Below are 20,620 nucleotides of genomic sequence, written 5' to 3'. Positions count from 1 at the left end.
GGGTCATTCAGCCCCCAGCTACTACTGTGCCCCCATTGGTCATTCCCTGCACCAACTACTACTGTGCCCCCATTGGTCATTCCCTCCCCCAGCTACTACTGTGTCCCCATGGGTCATTCCCTACTCCCAGCCAGTACTGTGATCCCATGGGTCATTCAGCCCCCAGCTACTACTGTGCCCCCATTGGTCATTCCCTGCACCAACTACTACTGTGCCCCCATTGGTCATTCCCTGCACCAACTACTACTGTGCCCCCATTGGTCATTCCCCCCCCAGCTACTACTGTGCCCCCATTGGTCATTCCCCCCCCCAGCTACTACTGTGCCCCCATTGGTCATTCCCCCCCCCCAGCTACTACTGTGTCCCCATGAGTCATTCCCTCTCCCAGCTACTACTGTGCCCCCATTGGTCATTCCCTCCCCCAGCTACTACTGTGCCCCCATTGGTCATTCCCCCCCCCCCAGCTACTTCTGTGCCCCCATGGCTCATTCTCCCCCCAGCTTCTACTGTGTCCCCCATGGGTCATTCCCCCCCCAGCTACTACTGTGTCCCCATTAGTCATTCCCCCCCCAGCTACTACTGTGTCCCCATGGGTCATTCCCCCCCCCAGTAACTACTGTGTCCCCATTGGTCATTCCCCCCCCAGCTGCTACTGTGTCCCCATGGGTCATTCCCCCCCCCAGCTACTACTGCGTCCCCACGGGTCATTCACCCCCCCGCTACTACTGTGTCCCCACGGGTCATTCCCCCCCCCAGCTACTACTGTGTCCCGATGGTTCATTCCTCCCCCCAGCTGCTACTGTGTCCCCCATGGGTTATTCCCCCCCAGCTACTACTGTGTCCCCATGGTTCATTCCCCACCCCCAGCTACTACTGTGTCCCCATGGGTCATTCCCCCCCAGCTACTTCTGTGTCCCCATGGTTCATTCCCCACTCCCAGCCAGTACTGTGTCCCCATGGGTCATTCCCCCCCCCCAGCTTCTACTGTGTCCCCATTAGTCATTCGCCTCCCCCCAGCTACTACTGTGTCCCTATGGGTCATTCCCCCCCCCCCCAGCTACTACTGTGTCCCCAAGGGTCATTCACCCCTCCCCCAGCTACTACTGTGTCCCCATGGGTCATTTTCCACCCCAGCTACTACTGTGTCCCCATCGGTCATTTCCTCCCCAGCTACTACTTTGTCCCCATGGTTCAATCCCCACCCCCAGCTACTACTGTGTCCCCATGGGTCATTCCCCCCGCCAGCTACTACTGTGCCCCCATTGGTCATCCCTCCCCCAACTACTACTGTGCCCCCATTGGTCATTCCCTCCCCCAGCTACTACTGTGCCCCCATTGGTTATTCCCCCCCCCCAGCTACTACTGTGCCCTCATGGGTCATTCTCCCCCCCAGCTTCTACTGTGTCCCCCATGGGTCATTCCCCCCCCCAGCTACTACTGTGTCCCCATTAGTCATTCCCCCCCCCCAGCTACTACTGTGTCCCCTATGGGTCATTCCCCCCCCCAGGTACTACTGCGTCCCCACGGGTCATTCACCCCCCAGCTACTACTGTGTCCCCATGGGTCATTCACCCCCCAGCTGCTACTGTATCCCCACGGGTCATTCCCCCCCCCAGCTACTACTGTGTCCCGAAGGTTCATTCCTCCCCCCCACCTGCTACTGTGTCCCCATGGGTTATTCCCCCCCAGCTACTACTGTGTCCCCATGGTTCATTCCCCACTCCCAGCCAGTACTGTGTCCCCATGGGTCATTCCCCCCCCCAGCTACTACTGTGCCCCCAGGGTCATTCTCCCCCCAGCTTCTACTGTGTCCCCATGGGTCATTCCCCCCCCCCAGCTACTACTGTGTCCCCTATGGGTCATTCCCCCCCCCCAGCTACTACTGTGTCCCCAAGGGTCATTCACCCCTCCCCCAGCTACTACTGTGTCCCCATGGGTCATCTTTCCCCCCCCAGCCAGTACTGTGTCCCCATGGCTCATTCCCCCCCCCCCAGCTACTACTGTGTCCCCATGGGTCATTCCCTACTCCCAGCCAGTACTGTGTCCCCATTGGTCATTCCCCCCCCCCAGCTACTACTGTGTCCCCATGAGTCATTCTCCCCCCAGCTTCTACTGTGTCCCCATGGGTCATTCCCTCCCCCAGCTTCTACTGTGTCCCCATGGGTCATTCCCCCCCCAGCTACTACTGTGTCCCCATTGGTCATTCCCTCCCCCAGCTACTACTGTGTCCCCATTGGTCATTCCCTCCCCCAGCTACTACTGTGTCCCCATTGGTCAATCCCTCCCCCAGCTACTACTGTGTCCCCCATTGGTCATTCCCTCCCCCAGCTACTACTGTGTCCCCATTGGTCAATCCCTCCCCCAGCTACTACTGTGTCCCCATGGGTCATTCCCCCCCCCAGCTTCTACTGTGTCCCCATGGGTCATTCCCCCCCCAGCTACTACTGTGCCCCCATTGGTCATTCCCTCCCCCAACTACTACTGTGCCCCCATTGGTCATTCCCTCCCCCAGCTACTACTGTGCCCCCATTGGTCATTCCCCCCCCCAGCTACTACTGTGCCCCCATTGGTCATTCCCTCCCCCAACTACTACTGTGCCCCCATTGGTCATTCCCTCCCCCAGCTACTACTGTGCCCCCATTGGTCATTCCCTCCCCCAACTACTACTGTGCCCCCATTGGTCATTCCCTCACCCAGCTTCTACTGTGTCCCCATTGGTCATTCCCCCCCCCCCAGCTACTACTGTGTCCCCATTGGTTATTCCCCCCCCCAGCTACTACTCTGTCCCGATGGTTCATTCCTCCCCCCCAGCTGCTACTGTGTCCCCATGGGTTATTCTCCCCCCAGCTACTACTGTGTCCCCATGGTTCATTCCCCACCCCGAGCTACTACTGTGTCCCCATGGTTCATTCCCCACTCCCAGCCAGTACTGTGTCCCCATGGGTCATTCCCCCCCCCAGCTACTACTGTGCCCCCATGGGTCATTCTCCCCCCAGCTTCTACTGTGTCCCCATGGGTCATTCCCCCCCCCAGCTACTACTGTGTTTCCCATTAGTCATTCCCCTCCCCCCAGCTACTACTGTGTCCCTATGGGGCATTCCCCCCCCCCAGCTACTACTGTGTCCCCAAGGGTCATTCACCCCTCCCCCAGCTACTACTGTGTCCCCATGGGTCATTCCCCCCCCCCAGCCAGTACTGTGTCCCCATGGCTCATTCCCCCCCCCCAAGCTACTACTGTGTCCCCACGGGTCATTCCCCCCCCAGCTAATACTGTGCCCCCATGGTTCATTCCTCCCCCCGAGCTGCTACTGTGTCCCCCATGGGTTATTCCCCCCCAGCTACTACTGTGTCCCCATGGTTCATTCCCCACCCCCAGCTACTACTGTGTCCCCATGGTTCATTCCCCACTCCCAGCCAGTACTGTGTCCCCATGGGTCATTCCCCCCCCCCAGCTACTACTGTGTCCCTATAGGACATTCCACACCCCGCCCCCAGCTACTACTGTGTCCTCATGGGTCATTCCCGCCCCCAGCTAGTACTGTGTCCCCATGGGTCATTCCCCCCCCCAGTAACTACTGTGTCCCCATGGGTCATTCCCCCCCCCCAGCTACTACTGCGTCCCCACAGGTCATTCACCCCTTAGCTGCTACTGTGTCCCCATTGGTCATTCCCCCCCCAGCTACTACTGTGTCCCCGTGGTTCATTCCCCCCCCCCAGCTACTACTGTGTCCCCCATGGTTCATTCCCCACTCCCAGCCAGTACTGTGTCCCCATGGGTCATCCCCCCCCCCAGCTACTACTGTGTCCCCATGGTTCATTCCCCCCCCCCCCAGCTACCACTGTGTCCCTATGGGTCATTCCAACCCCCCAAGCTACTACTGTGTCCCCCATGGGTCATTCCCCCCCTCCAGCTTCTACTGCGTCCCCATGGTTCATTCCCCACTCCCAGCTACTACTGTGTCCCCATTGGTCATTCACCCCCCAGCTACTACTGTGTCCTTATGGGTCATTCCCCCCCCAGCTACTACTGTGTCCCCATGGGTCATTTTCCCCCAGTTACTACTGTGTCCCCATGGGTCATTCCCCCTCCCCAACTACTGCTGTGTCCCCATGGGTCATTCCCGCCCCCAGCTACTACTGTGTCCCCATGGGTCATTCCCCCCCCAATAACTACTGTGTCCCCATGGGTCATTCTCCCCCCAGCTACTACTGCGTCCCCACGGGTCATTCACCCCTCAGCTACTACTGTGTTCCCACAGGTCATTCCCCCCCCAGCTACTACTGTGTCCCCATGGGTCATTCCCCCCCCCCAGCCCCCCCCTCAGCTACTACTGTGTCCCCATGGTTCATTCCCCACTCCCAGCCAGTACTGTGTCCCCATGGGTCATTCCCCCCCCCCAGCTACTACTGTGTCCCTATGGGTCATTCCACCCCCCCCCCCGCAGCTACTACTGTGTCCCCATGGGTCATTCCCCCCCCCCCAGCTACTACTGCATCCCCATGGGTCATTCACCCCTCAGCTACTACTGTGTCCCCATGGGTCATTCACCCCCCAGCTACTACTGTGTCCCCGTGGGTCATTCCCCCCCCAGCTACCACTGTGTCCCCATGGGTCATTCCCCCCCAGCTACTACTGTGTCCCCACGGGTCATTCCCCTCCCCCAACTACTACTGTGTCCCCATGGCTCATTCCCCACCCCCAGCTACTACTGTGTTCCCATGGGTCATTCCCCCCCAGCTACTACTGTGTCCCCATTCCCCCCCCCCAGCTACCACTGTGTTCCTATGCGTCATTCCACCCCCCAGCCCCCTCCAGCAGCATCCAAATGGGTATTCTTGTCGCTGAGGGGAGCGGCCAGAGGGGAAGTCAGTTGTCTGTGGAACGTCACAGAAAGGATGAGAGCTGCTTAATCGAGATGTACAAGATGATAAGGGGGAATGTCACAGGTATATTTTTAACATAAAGTGTGGTTGGTGCGTGGTAAGCACTTGTAGAAGTGGTGGTAGCGGCTGATACATTAGGACACTTAAGAGACACATAGACACATGGATGATTAAAAATGGAGGGCTATGTGGGAGAGAAGGGTTAGATTAATTGTGGAGTAGGTTAAAAGGATGACACAACATCATGGGCCGATGGATCTGCACTATGTAGTACTGATCTATGTTCTAATATAAATTATAGAAGATAGTAAAGATCAGAAGTGTACAAAACAAGAGAGAACCAGAGACAAGTCCATGGTAAAGTTGGAAGTTCTCTGAAACCAGTTCACATTTCTGTTCACTATGAGAAGCAAGGCAAGAGATTACTGCACCCTTGTCGGTTATCTTTGTGTCCACACTGGCTGCAGGTTTAGTATCAGATTATAGGAGGGTGGTGAGTGTTATTCCTTTGCTCAAGGAAGTGGAGATCCTGAGAATAACAGACCAGTGACTCTTGTGTCTGTGGTGGGCAAGCTAGTGGAGAAGATCCCTAGAGCATTTGGAGAAGCATAGTCTGATCAGGGATATTCAGCATGGCTTTGTGTAAGTTATGTCCCACGATCCTGTCTGAATTATCTGAGGATGTGACAAAGCACATTGATGAAGGCAGAGCAGTGGCTGTGGTGTATGGTATATGCATTTTAGTAAGGTATTTGACAAGGTGCCCCATGGCAGGCACATTTAGAAAGTCAGGAGGCATGGGATCCAGGGAAAGTTGGCTGTGTGGATTCAGAATTGGCTTGCCCACAGAAGGCAGGGGGTGGCAGTAGATGGAGAGTATTCTGCCTGGTGGTCAGTGTTGTGCAAAGAGCTATCTTTGGGATGTGGGTGGAAACCAGAGCACTCAATCCCACATCAGAGGGAGAACATGCAAACTCCATACGGAGGTCCGGATTGAACCAGGATCTCTGTAGCTGCCTCCCACTAAACTGTGTGACGATTGATTCGATCAGTTGTCGTGTCCGATGATGACAGCAAAGCGTGTTGGGGAGAAAGGCCATTGCACTAGAGTAAGTCCACTCTCTCACCCACGGAAGGCCAGCTCCAGTGGTACGCGTAGTCTTCCTTCTTTGCAGTGGACTGTGCCTTGCCATGCCCTTCACTGCCCACGGAGCATTGCAGAACCGTCTTCTTGGCCACTTCATCTCACTGTCCACGTTGCTACCATCAGGGAAGAGGGTCAGGAGCCTGAAAACACAACTCAACGTCTTAGGGACAGACATTTCCCCTTCGCCATCAGCTTTCTGAACAAGCAAGGAACTCACGAACACCTCACTATTTTTGCTCTTTTATCTTGCATTACTTATTTAATTTTAGATATAGATAATTGTAATTTGTAGTATGCTTTATGTAATGCACTGGACTGCTGCCACAAGCCAACGAATTTCATGACATATATCAGTGATAATACACCTGATTCTGATTCTGATTCTGTTGCTCTCATCCGCCCAGTGTGCCCAAGATGACTTCACATGCTAGTTCAGGTGTGGCCCTATCTCACCAGGATATGAAGCCCGCCTATCAAAGCAATGCACCAGGGCGTTGCCACTGTGGCATGCAAACAGCTACGCGGAGCCGCAGGTGAGAGCTGAGTGTCTGGCGGGAACCCAAGGGTGAGCAAGCTGCCCCAGAATGGACATGGCAAGCCCCCTCACCAGAGGTGCTACCCCTCCCTAGCCACCCTATATGCCCCTTAACTGTGCGATAGTGATTGGTTTATCACTGTCACATGCCCTGAGGTGCAGTTTCATCATGTCGGCACATTGAGTTTGTACAAAGAGAGAAGCAAAATGGAATACAGCATTGCAGAGAAAGTCAAAGTAAATTTATTATCTTAGAATGTATATGTCACCACAGACTACCTTGAGATCCATTGCAGGCAGTCACAGAAAAATAGAGGTAAACAATAGAGCTTATGAGAAACAATACATAAGCAAAGACTGACAAACACCAGGGTACAAAAGGAGAACATAGAACAGTACCGCACAGGAACAGACCTTTCTAAACCAGCTAAAAAGCAAATCAAAAACACCCAAACACTAATTCTCCCCTACTTACACCATACTGGGAACATGAAAGTGAGTCTGTAGGTTGAGGAGTGAGTAGAGGGTTGTAATGAGTGAGGTTGTCCTCGCTGGTTCAGGAGCCTGATGGCTGAAGGTACTAACTTCCTGAACCTGATGGTGTGGGGCCGACGGCTCCTGGACCTCTTGCCTTATGGCAGCAGCAAGAAGAGATAATGGGGCTCCCAGATGATGGAGGCTGCCTTCTTGTGGCAGCAGCCCTTGTAGGTGTGCTCAGTGATGGGGAGGGCTTTTCCTGTGATGGACTGGGCTGCATCCACCTTTCATATAACCATATCACAATTACAGCACGGAAACAGGGCATCTCGGCCCTTCTAGTCCATGCCGAATTCTTACTCTCACCTAGTCCCACTGACCTGCACTCAGCCCATAACCCTCCATTCCTTTCCTGTCCATATAGCTATCCAATTTAACTTTAAACGACAACATCGAACCTGCCTCAACCACTTCTGCTGGAAGCTCGTTCCACACAGCTACCACTCTCTGAGTAAAGAAGTTCCCCGTCATGTTACCCCTAAACTTCTGCCCTTTAACTCTCAACTCATGTCCTCTTGTTTGAATCTCCCCCTTTTGTAAAGTTCAGGGTAAGTTCATTATCAAAGTGTGTATATGTCACCATATACTACCCTGAGATTCATTTCCCTGCAGGCATTTGGTCGAACAAAGAAATACAATAGAATCACACAGAACTGCACAGAAGCAAAAACTGACAAACAACCAAGCGACACAGACAAAATGCTGGAGGAACTCCGCAGGCCAGGCAGCGTCTATGGAAAAGAGTACAGTCAAAATTTCAGACCGAGACCTTTTGGCAGGACTGGAGGAAGAAAGATGAGGAGTCAGAGTAAGAGGTGGGAGGAGGTGAGGAAGAAGCACAAGGAGAGAGGTGAAACCAGTAGGGGGGAGGGCTGGGAAGTTGATTGGTGAAAGAGACACAGGGCTGGAGAAGGGGGGGATCTGATAGGAGAGGACAGCAGGCCATGGAAGAATGAAAAGGGGGAGGAGCACCAGAGGGTGTTAATGGGCAGGGAAGGAGATAAGGTGAGAGAGGGAAAGGGGATGAGGAATAATGAAGGGGGGAGGGGGCATTACCGGAAGTTCAAGAAATCGATGTTCATGCCATCAGGTTGGAGGATACTCAGACAGAATATAAGGTGCTGCTCCTCCAACCTGAGTGTGACCTCATTGCGACAGTAGAGGAGGCCACGGACTGACCTGGAATTCCTGCTGAGTTCCTCCAGCTTCTTGTGTGTGTTGCTTGGATTTCCAGCATCTGCAGATTTTCTCTTGTTTGTGATTTGACAAACAACCAATGCGCAACAGAAGACGAACTGTGCAAATACTAAATAAATACGTAAGTAACTAACTAGCTAACTGAGAATCAGTTGCAGAGTCCTTGAAGGTGAGTCTGTAGGTTGTGGAATCAAGTCAGAGTTGTGCAGAGTGAAGTTATCTACGCTGGTCCAGGAGCCTGATGGTTGTAGGGTAACAACTGTTCCTGAACCTGGTGGTGTGGGACCTAAAATTCCAGTACCTCCAGACTTATGGCAGCAGCTTCCATGTACGCTTTTCCATGGGCATTTCCATGGACTCATCACTCCTTGTGTAAAAAACTTGCACAGTTACCTACAGCCTTATCGAGGGATTGAGTTCTATCAAGTATTGAGAAGTTTTGGGCCCCTTATTCATTGGAGAAATTCCAGAAGAGGTTCACTAGGATGATTATGGGAACGAAACTGTTAGCATATGAGGAGTGCTTGATAACCCTGGGCCTCTATTAGAAGAATGTGGAGGGGTCTCATTGAAACCTATCAATTACTGAAAGGCGCAGATGCCATAGATGTGGAGAGGATGTTTCCTCTCAAGGACCAGAGGGCACAGTCTTAGAATAGAGGGACATCCCTTTAGCATAAAGGTGAGGGGGAACTTCTTTAGCCAGAGAGAGGTAAATCTGTGGTTTTCAGTGCCGCAGACAGCTCTGGAGGCCAAGTCATTGAGTATATTTAAAACGGTGGTTGATAGATTCTTGATTAGTCAGGTTGTCTAAGGTTGTGAGGAAAAAGCAGAAGAATGGGGTTGAGAGGGAAATAAATTGGCCATGATAGAATGGTGGAGCAGACTCGATGGGCCAAAGGGCCTGATCCTGTCTATTCAGAGGGAGACAACAGGAATTCTGCAGATGCTGGAAATTCAAGCAACACACATCAAAGTTGCTGGTGAATGCAGCAGGCCAGGCAGCATCTCTAGGAAGAGGTACAGTCGACGTTTCAGGCCGAGACCCTTCGTCAGGACTCAGAGGATTCAGAGGGAGTATGGTTATCTATCACCATAACATCATTTATGAGTCTACACAAACCTATCTTCATTGTTAGTTCTGACTAACTGAGGGAGATCAGGGCTGGAGGACATTATGCAAACACAGGAGTGAGCAATAACGGCCAATGAGTCAACTGAGCGGCCATGACCAGTTGATAAGGTTCTAACCTCAGCTCCATGTTCCTGTCCAGCTGATATTTCATCCTTTGCATATCAATTATCTTCTTAACTCTGCCTTAAACATATGCAAACATCACATTCCTATTGAGCTTGGGCGATGTTCCAAGCACTCACTGCTGTAGAGCAGAACAGTACAACACAGGAACAGATGCTCTGGGTGGTGGCCATCTTGTGCTAAACTAATCAAATTCCCAACTAAACTAATTTTCCTTCTGCCTATGTAATGTCCATTTCCCTCCATTCTCTGCATCTTCATCTGCTTAGCATCTTGTAAATGCCACTATTGTAAATTTTGGTCTATTTCTTAATTTTCTTTTTTTTAAATACTTTATTTTCAAAATTTTCAAAAAAAATAATGAAATCAACAAAAACATACCAGCTCAGACATGTGTAAAAAAGAAATAAGAAAAAAGAGACATAACACTAGAGGGAGTACAAAGTGCTCAAAAATACTAAACATTAAATTTCAAATGAAGGCCGTGAGAAATCAGTTGGGGGGAAATCGTTCATCTGCCCCCGGACTTGTCCAGGTAGGCAAAAAATGGATCCCAGATAGCTGAAAATTTTTTAATTGAATTGGTTCTCAAGAACCTAAGTTTCTCCATCTGTATGACTGAGATCATATCAGCCATCCATCTCCGAAAGGAAGGGGGAGAGGATGATTTCCATTCCCTCAAGGCAAGTCTTTTGGCAACAATCATCCCCAGCATCATGTATGGCTGGTGGGGAAACAAATAGTAGATTGTGAGCAGCCAAAGATGGCGAGACCAGCTTCCAAGGGGAAGGATCTTTTATAGGCTTTTGCGTACCAGTCGAATATTTTGGACCAAAATCCAGTCAGTAATGGGCAAACCCAAAAGGTGTGTGACAACGTGGCTTCCATCCCTTGGCATCTATCACACATTGGCAAGACAGAAGGGTAAATTCTATGCAATCTAAGTTTAGAGTAATGGAGACGGTGAACAACTTTAAATTGGATCAGTTGGTGCCTGCTGTTAACAGAGCAAGCCTACATCATAGACAAACACTTGTTCCAGGCAGCTTCAGATAATTCAATGTCCAACTCCTCTCTCCAGGTGTCTCAAATCTTCACAGTAGCAATCTCCCCATTTTTCTTACATCAGCTTTCTTTAAAAAGTTGGACTCCATAATATTGCCTTATATCTGGAAGTATAAGAATCACAGGATTTCGAAAATTCACTTACAAAAGCCCATGTCTGAGGAGGGCTGGGATTACCTGTATTCAGACACTATTATTGGGCTGTCAGTGCTAGGGCTTTAATGTTTTGGCAACAGGGGGCTCCAGATAACCTAGCCCCTGGGGCTCCCTTGTGGCTATGTATGGAGTCTAACTCTGTTGTCAATTCCTCCTTGCCAGCCATGCTGTCCTCCAAGTTAGAGAGGCCAGGGACTTCAAAAAGTTTGAGTTTTGTTTTGAAAAATTCCATCAGAATTCTAAATCAGATTAGGAGCGGTCTGAATTTACCAGAGACCTCCAGAAAAACACCAATCTGTTTCAATCACTCCTTTCCACCCTCATGGTCAGATAAAACCTACCATGCTTGGAGGGAGAAGGGCCTAGTTTCTATTGAAGACCTGTACATAGAGGGATGGTTTGCAACATTTAGTATGCTGAAAGAGAAATTTGAGCTGCCTCATTCACACTATTTTCGTTATTTGCAAATTAGACATTACATTCAATCTAAGAAACATAGGTTTTTTGATATTTTAAAGAACCCTCCTGACTCCAGGCATCTTGTTTCTAAGTTTGTACGTTCGTTTGACAATTTCTTAATTTTCTTAAGACCACAAGAAATAGAATAAAAATTAGGCCATTTGACCCATCAAGTCTGCTCCGCCATTTCATCATGGCTGATCCATTTTCCCTCTCAGCCCCAGTTTCCTGCCTTCTCCCCATATCCTTTCATGCCCTGACCAGTCAAGAATTTATCAACCTCGAATTTACATATACCCATTGACTTGGTTTCCACAGCTGCCTGTGGCAATGAATTCCACAGATTCACCACTATCTGGCTTAAGAAATTCCTCCTAATTTCCGTTCTAAAAGGACACCCCTCTATTTGGAGGCTGTGTCCTCTGGTTCAATCCTGTAATCATTTTCATGTAACTCCTTTGAACCCTCTCCAGTCTAAGATAAGGGGCCCAAAAGACATGAGAGAATAGGATCAATCAAGTGTGTCAGTGGAAAAGTGTGCATGGAACCAGAGGAGATAGCAGAGGTATTTAATGAGTACTTTGCTTCAGTATTCACTACGGAAAAGAATCTTGGCGATTATAGAGATGACTTACAGTGGACCCCAAAGCTTGAGCATGTAGATATTAAGAAAGAGGATGGACTGGAGCTTTTGGAAAGCATCAAGTTGGATAAGTCACCGGGACCGGACGAGATGTACCCCAAGCTACTGTGGGAAGAGATTGCTGAGCCTCTGGTAATGATCTTTGCATCATCAGTGAGAGTTGCGGATGTTGTTCCATTATTCAAGAAAGGGAGTAGGGATAGCCCAGGAAATTATAGACCAGTGAGTCTTACTTCAGTGGTTGGTAGGTTGATGGAGAAGATCCTGAGAGGCAGGATTTATGAACATTTGGAGAGGCATAATATGATTAGAAGTAGTCAGCATGGCTTCGTCAAAGGCAGGTCGTGCCTTACGAGCCTGATTGAATTTTTTAAGGATGTGACTAAACACATTGATGAAGGTAGAGTAGTAGATTTCAACAAGGCATTTGACAAGGTACCCCATGCAAGGCTTATTGAGAAAGTAAGGAGGCATGGGATCAAAGGGGACATTGCTTTGTGGATCCAGTACCAGCTTGCCTACAGAAGGCAAAGAGTGGTTGTAGACGGGTCATATTCTGCATGGAGGTTGGTGACTAGTGGTGTGCCTCAGGGATCTGTTCTGGGATCCCTACTCTTCATGATTTTATAAATGACCAAGATGAGGAAGTGGAAGGATAGGTTAGTAAGTTTGCTGATGACACAAAGGTTGGGGGTATTGTGGATAGTGTGGAAGGCTGTCAGAGGTTACAGCAGGACATTGAGAGGATGCAAAACTGGGTTGAGTAGTGAGAAGTGGCAGATGGAGTTCTACCCAGGTAAGTGTGAGGTGGTTCATTTTGGTAGGTCAAATATGATGGCAGGGGGTGGGGTGGCTCCATTAGTGAGGAATGATATTCAGTCCCTTGCGAGGGGGGACATAGAATCAGGAGACATAGAGTCAGTATGGATAGAACTGAGAAATTCTAAGGTTCAAAACACCCTAATGGGAGTTATCTACAGGCCGCCAAACAGTAGTCTGGATGTAGGGTATAAGTTAAATCAAGAGTCAAAATTGGCAAGTAGCAAAGGTAATGCTACAGTTGTTATGGGGGATTTCAACATGCAGGTAGACTGGAGGAATCAGGTTGGTAATGGACCCCAAGAAAGGGAGTTTGTGGAGTGCCTCCGAGATGGATTCTTAGAACAGCTTGTACTGGAGCCTACCAGAGAGTAGGCAATTCTAGATTTAGTGTTGTGCAATGAACCGGATTTGATCAGGGACGTCGAGGTAATGGAACCATTAGGAGGTAGTGACCATAATATGATAAGTTTTAATCTACAAATTGAGAGGGAGAAGGGAAAATCGGACCCCAGCCCCTTGGTATGAACATAGAATTCTCCAACTTCCGGTATTTCCCTCCCCCTCCCTTCCCCTATCCCCAGTTTCACTCTGCCCCCTCCCCCAGCTGCCTATCACCTCCCTCATGTTTCCGCCTCCTTCTACTACCCATTGTGTTTTCCCCTATTCTTTCTTCACCTTTCCTGCCTATCACCTCCCTACCTCCCTTCCCTCACCCCTTTATCTTTCCCTTTACTGGTTTTTCACCTGGAACCTACCAGCCTTCTCCTTCCCACCCTCCCCCCACCTTCTTTATAGGGTCTCTGCCCCTTCCCTCTACGGTCCTGATGAAGGGTTCCGGCCTGAAACGTCAACCAATCTTTTCCACGGATGCTGCCCGACCTGCTGAGCTCCTCCAGCGTGTTGTGAGTGTTGCTTTGACCCCAGCATCCGCAGATTATTTTGTGTTTAGGGAAAATCAGAAGTGTCAGTATTACAGTTGATCAAAGGGAACTATGGTGCTATGAGGGAGTAGCTGGCCAAAGTTCAATGGAACAATACCCTAGCAGGGATGACAGTGGAACAACAATGGCAGGTATTTCTGGGAATAATGCAGAAGGTGCAGGATCAGTTTGTTCCAAAGAGGAAGAAAGATCCTAAGGGGAGTAAGGGGAGTAAGGGGAGGCCGTGGCTGACAAGGGAAATAAAGGACAGTATAAATATAAAAGAGAAGAATGAATGGGAAAAATGAATGGGAAGCTGGAGGATTGGAAAACTTTTAAAGAGCAACAGAAGATAACTAAAAAGGTAATAAGCGGAGAAAAAATGAGGTACGAAGGTAAACTAGCCAAGAATATAAAGGAGGATAGTAAAAGCTTCCTTAGGTATTTGAAAAGGAAAAAAATAGTTAATACCAAAATTGGGCCCTTGAAGACAGAGAAGGGTGAATTTATTATGGAGAACAAGGAAATGGCAGATGAATTAACAGGTACTTTGGATCTGTCTTCACTAGGGAAGATACAAACAATCTCCCAGATATAATAGTGGCCAAAGGACCTAGGGTAATGGATGAACTGAAGGAAATTTATATTAGACAGGAAATGGTGTTGGATAGACTGTTGGGTCTGAAGGCTGATAAGTCCCCAGGAACTGATGGTTTGCATCCCAGGGTACTTAAGGAGGTGGCTTTAGAAATCATGAATGCATTAGTAATCATTTTCCAATGTTCTATAGATTCAGAATCAGTTGCTGTGGATTGGAGGGTGGCTAATGTTGTCCCACTTTTCAAGAAAGGAGGGAGAGAGAAAACAGGGAATTATAGACCGGTTAGCCTGATGTCAGTGGTGGGAAAGATGCTGGAATCAATTATAAAAGATGCAATTACGACACATTTGGATAGCAGTACCAGGATAGGTCCGAGTCAGCATGGGTTTACGAAGGGGAAATCGTGCTTGACCAATCTTCTGGAATTTTTTGAGGATGTAACAATGAAAATGGACAAGGGAGAGCCAGTGGATGTAGTGTACCTGGACTTTCAGAAAGCCTTTGATAAAGTCCCACATAGGAGATTAGTGGAAAAAATTAGGGCACATGGTATTGAGGGCAGAGTACTGACATGGATTGAAAATTGGCTGGCTGACAGGAGATAAAGAGTAGTGATTAACGGGTCCCTTTCGGAATGGCAGGCGGTGACCAGTGGGGTCAAACTAATGTGATCATAACACCATTAGTTTCAATTTGATCATGGACAAGGATAGATCTGGTCCTAGGGTTGAGGTTCTAAACTGGAAGAAGGCCAAATTTGAAGAAATGAGAAAGGATCTAAAAAGCATGGATTGAGACAGGTTGTTCTCTGGCAAGGATGTGATTGGTAAGTGGGAAGCCTTCAAAGGAGAAATTTTGAGAGTGCAGAGCTTGTATGTTCCCATCAGGATTAAAGGCAAAGTGAATAGGAATAAGGAACCTTGGTTCTCAAGGGATATTGCAACTCTGATAAAGAAGAAGAGAGATTTGTATGACATGTATAGGAAACAGGGAGTAAATAAGGTGCTTGAGGAGTATAAAAAGTGCAAGAAAATACTTGAGAAAGAAATCAGGAGGGCTAAAAGAAGACATGAGGTTGCCTTGGCAGTCAAAGTGAAGGATAATCCAAAGAGCTTTTACAGGTATATTAAGAGTAAAAGGATTGTAAGGGATAAAATTGGTCCTCTTGAAGATCAGAGTGGTCGGCTATGTGCGGAACCAAAAGAAATGGAGGAGATCTTAAATGGTTTTTTTGCGTCTGTATTTACTAAGGAAGCTGGCATGAAGTCTGTGGAATCAAGGGAAACAAGTAGTGATATCATAGAAACTGTACAGATTGAAAAGGAGGAGGTGCTTGCTATCTTGAGGCAAATTAAAGTGGATAAATCCCCAGGACCTGACAGGGTATTCCTTCAGACCTTGAAGGAGACTAGTGTTGAAATTGCAGGGGCCCTGGCAGAAATATTTAAAATGTCGCTGTCTACGGGTGAGGTGCCGGAGGTTTGGAGAGTGACTCATGTTGTTCCGTTGTTTAAGAAAGGATCGAAAAGTAATCCGGGAAATTATAGGCTGGTAAATTTGACGTCGGTAGTGGGTAAGTTATTGGAAGGAGTACTAAGAGACAGAATCTACAAGCATTTGGATAGACTGGGACTTATTAGGGAGAGTCAACATGGCTTTGTGCGTGGTAGGTCATGTTTGACCAATCTGTTGGAGTTTTTCGAGGAGGTTACCAGGAAAGTGGATGAAGGGAAGGCAGTGGATATTGTCTACATGGACTTCAGTAAGGCCTTTGACAAGGTCCCGCATGGGAGGTTAGTTAGGAAAATTCAGTTGCTAGGTATACATGGAGAGGTGGTAAATTGGATTAGACATTGGCTCGATGGAAGAAGCCAGAGAGTGGTGGTAGAGAATTGCTTCTCTGAGTGGAGGCCTGTGACTAGTGGTGTGCCACAGGGATCAGTGCTGGGTCCATTGTTATTTGTCATCTATATCAATGATCTGGATGATAATGTGGTAAATTAGATCAGCAAATTTGCTGATGATACAAAGATTGGAGGTGTAGTGGACAGTGAGGAAGGTTTTCAGAGCCTGCAGAGGGACTTGGACCAGCTGAAAAAATGGGCTGAAAAATGGCAGATGGAGTTTAATACAGACAAGTGTGCGGTATTGCACTTTGGAAGGACAAACCAAGGTAGAACATACAGGGTAAATGGTACAAGCACTGAGGAGTGCAGTAGAACAGAGGGATCTGGAAATACAGATACAAAATTCCCTAAAAGTGGCGTCACAGGTAGATAGGGTCGTAAAGAGAGCTTTTGGTACATTGGCCTTTATTAATCAAAGTATTGAGTATAAGAGCTGGAATGTTATGATGAGGCTGTATAAGGCATTGGTGAGGCCAAATCTGGAGTATTGTGTTCAGTTTTGGTCACCAAATTACAGGAAGGATATTAATAAGGTTGAAAGAGCGCAGAGAAGGTTAACAGGATGTTGCCGGGACTTGAGAAACTCAGTTACAGAGAAAGGTTGAATAGGTTAGGACTTTATTCCCTGGAGCGTAGAAGAATGAGGGGAGATTTAATAGAGGTATATAAAATTATGATGGGTATAGATAGAGTGAATGCAAGCAGGCTTTTTCCACTGAGGCAAGGGGAGAAAAAAAGCAGAGGACATGGGTTAAGGGTGAGGGTGGGAAAGTTTAAAGGGAACATTAGGGGGGTCTTCTTCACACTGAGGGTGGTGGGAGTATGGAATGAGCTGCCAGACGAGGTGGTAAATGCGGGTTCTTTTTTAACATTTAAGAATAAATTGGACAGATACATGGATGGGAGGTGTATGGAGGGATATGGTCCGTGTGCAGGTCAGTGGGACTAGGCAGAAAATGGTTCGGCGCAGCCAAGAAGGGCCAAAAGGCCTGTTTCTGTGCTGTAGTTTTTCTATGGTTTCTATAGTTCTATGGGTACCGCAGGGTTCAGTGCTGGGACCGCAGATGTTTACAATATACATTAATGATTTAGATGAAGGGATTAAAAGTAACATTAGCAAATTTGCTGATGACAGAAAGCTGGGTGGCAGTGTGAAATGTGAGGAGGATGTTATGAGAATGCAGGTGACTTGGACAGGCTGGGTGAGTGGGTGGATGCATGGCAGATGCAGTTTAATGTGGATAAATGTGAGGTTATCCACTTTGGTGGTAAGAACAGGAAGGCAGATTATTATCTAAATGGAATCAAGATAGGAAAAGGGGAAGTACAATGAGATCTAAGTGTTCTTGTACATCAGTCACTGAAAGCAAGCATGCAGGTACAGCAGGCAGTGAAGAAAGCTAATGGCATGCTGGCCTTCATAACAAGGGGAATTGAGTCTAGGAGCAAAGAGGTCCTTCTGCAGCTGTACAGGGCCCTGGTGAGACCACACCTGGAGTACTGTGTACAGATTTGGTCTCCAAATTTGAGGAAGGACATTCGTGCTATTGAGGGAGTGCAGTGTAGATTCACAAGGTTAATTCCCGGGATGGTGGGACTGTCATATGTTGAAAGATTGGAGCGACTGGGCTTGTATACACTGGAATTTAGAAGGATGAGAGGGGATCTGATTGAAACATATAAGGTTATTAAGGGATTGGACACGCTGGAAGCAGGAAGCATGTTCCCGCTGATGGGTGAGTACAGAACCAGAGGCCACAGTTTAAGAATAAGGGGTAGGCCATTTAGAACGGAGTTGAGGATAAACTTTTTCACCCAGAGAGTGGTGGATATTCGGAACGTTCTGCCCCAGAAGGCTGTGGAGGCCAAGTTTCTGGATGCTTTCAAGAAAGAGATGGATAGAGCTCTTAAAGGTAGCGGAATCAAAGGTTATGGGGATAAGGTAGGAACTGGATACTGATTGTGGATGATCAGCCATGATCACAGTGAATGGCGGTGCTGGCTCAAAGGGCTGAATGGCCTACTCCTGCACCTATTGTCTATTATCTATTGTCTATAATATAGTATTAATGGTAAGACTTTTGACAGTGTGGAGGATCAGAGGGATCTTGGGGTCCGAGTCCATAGGACACTCAAAGCTGCTGCACAGATTGACTCTGTGGTTAAGAAGGCATACAGTGCATTGGCCTTCATCAATCGTAGGATTGAGTTTAGGAGCTGAGAGGTAATGTTGCAGCTATATAGGACCCTGGTCAGACCCCACTTGGAGTACTGTGCTCAGTTCTGGTCACCTCACTACAGGAAGGATGTGAAAACCATAGAAAGGGTGCAGAGGAGATTTACAAGGACATTTCCTGGATTGGGGAGCACGCCTTAGTTGAGTGAACTCGGCTTTTTCTCCTTGGAGCAATGGAGGATGAGAGGTGACCTGATAGAGATGTATAAGATGATGAGAGGCATTGATCGTGTGGCTAGTCAGAGGCTTTTTCCCAGGGCTGAAATGGCTAGCATGAGAGGGCACAGTTTTAAGGTGCTTGGAAGCAGGTAGAGAGGAGATGTCAGGGGTAAGTTTTTTATGCAGAGAGTGGTGAATGCGTGGAATGGGCTGCCGGCGATGGTGGTGGAGGCGGAAACGATAGGATCTTTTAAGGGACTCCTGGGCAAGTACATGGAGCTCAGAAAAATAGAGGGCTATGGGTAGCCCTAGATAATTTCTCAGGTAAGGACATGTTCAGTACAGCTTTGTGGGCCGAAGGGCTTGTATTGTGCTATAGGTTTTCTATGTTTCTATGTTTCTAAAACTACTCACAATACTCCTAAGTGAGGCCTCACCAGTGCTTTATAAAGCCTGAACATTACATTCTTGTTTTTATATTCTAATCTTCTCAAAATGAATGCTAACATCACATTTGCCTTCCTCACCATTGACTCAACCTGCAGATTGACCTTTAGGTAATCCTGCACGAGGACTCCCAAATCCCTTTGCACTTCAGATTTTTGAATTTTCTCTTCATTTGGAAAATAGTCTACCCTTTTATTTCTTCTACCAAAGTGCATGACCATACACTTCCTGACACTGTATTCTATCTGCCACCTTTTTGGCCATTCTCCTGATGTGTCTAAATACTTCTACCTCTTCAGAACTACTTGCTTCTCCACCTACCTTCATATCGTCCACAACCTTGACCACAAAGCCATCAATTCTGTCATCAAGTCATTGACGTATAACATAAAAAGCAGCGGTCCCAACACAGACCCCTGTGGAACACCACTAATCACTGGCAGCCAACCAGAGAAGGCTCCCTTTATTCCCACTCTTTGCCTCCTGCCAATCAGCCAATGCTTTATCAATGCTTTCCTGTAATACCATGACTCTTAACTTTTTAAGCAGCTTCATATGCGATACCTTGTCAAAAGCTTTCTGAAAATCCAAGTGCACAGTATCAACCAATTCTCCTTTGTCTACCCTGCTTGTTATTTCTTCAAAGAATTCCAACAAATTTGTTATGGGAGATTTTCCCTTAAGGAAACTATGCTGACTATGGCTTATTTCACCATGTGCCTCCAAGTATCCTGAAACCACATCCTTAACAATCGACTCCAACATCTTCCCAACCACTGAGGTCAGACTAACTGGCCTATAATTTCCTTTCTTCTGCCTCTCTCCTTCTTGAAGAGTGGAGTGACATTTGCAATTTTCCATTCCTGTGGAACCACTCCAAGATCCATTGATTCTTGAAGGATCACTACTAATGCCTAAATAATCTCTTCAGCCACCTCTTTGAGGACTCTGGGGTGTACACCATCTGGTCCAGGTGACTTATCTACCTTCAGATCTTTCAGGTTTCCAAGAACCTTCTCCCGAGTAATGGCAACTGTACACACTTCTTCCCCCGACACACTCAAACCTGCAGCATATTGCTAGTGTCTTTTACAGTGAAGACTAATGCAAAATACTTATTCAATTCATCCTTTGAATGCGTGCAGTACCAATATCCCTGGATACCAATCCTCCTGCCTTTCTGATTGATTGGACTATTTATTTTTATTCTTCTCTCAAATTTGTACTCTTTGTTTATTTTAAACACATAATTTATGGTAGCATATATTGTCCTCATCTTGCAATGTGCTGTACTTCTATAGCAAAAAAATAACAATTTTCATGGCATTTATATCCTGGGTATGTAAAAGGCATCCATTAGTCCTGCAAGACCATGGATCTGCGCCTGGAAAGTCTTCACTCTCCAGGGCGCAGGCCTGGGCAAGGTTGTATGGAAGACCAGCAGTTGCCCATGCTGCAAGTCTCCCCTCTCCACGACACCAACGTTGTCCAAGGGAAGGGCATTAGGACCCATACAGTTTGGCACCAGTGCCGTCGCAGAGCAATGTGTGATTAAGTGCCTTGCTCAAAGCCACAACACGTTGCCTCGGCGGGGGCTCGAACTCACGACCTTCAGATCGCTAGTTGAATGCCTTAACCACTTGGCCA

The sequence above is a fragment of the Mobula birostris genome, chromosome 6 (genome assembly GCF_030028105.1).
Source record: "Mobula birostris isolate sMobBir1 chromosome 6, sMobBir1.hap1, whole genome shotgun sequence".
Lineage (NCBI taxonomy): Eukaryota > Metazoa > Chordata > Chondrichthyes > Myliobatiformes > Myliobatidae > Mobula > Mobula birostris.
The sequence above is the reverse complement of the archived record's forward strand: the minus strand, read 5'-3'. Positions refer to the sequence as shown.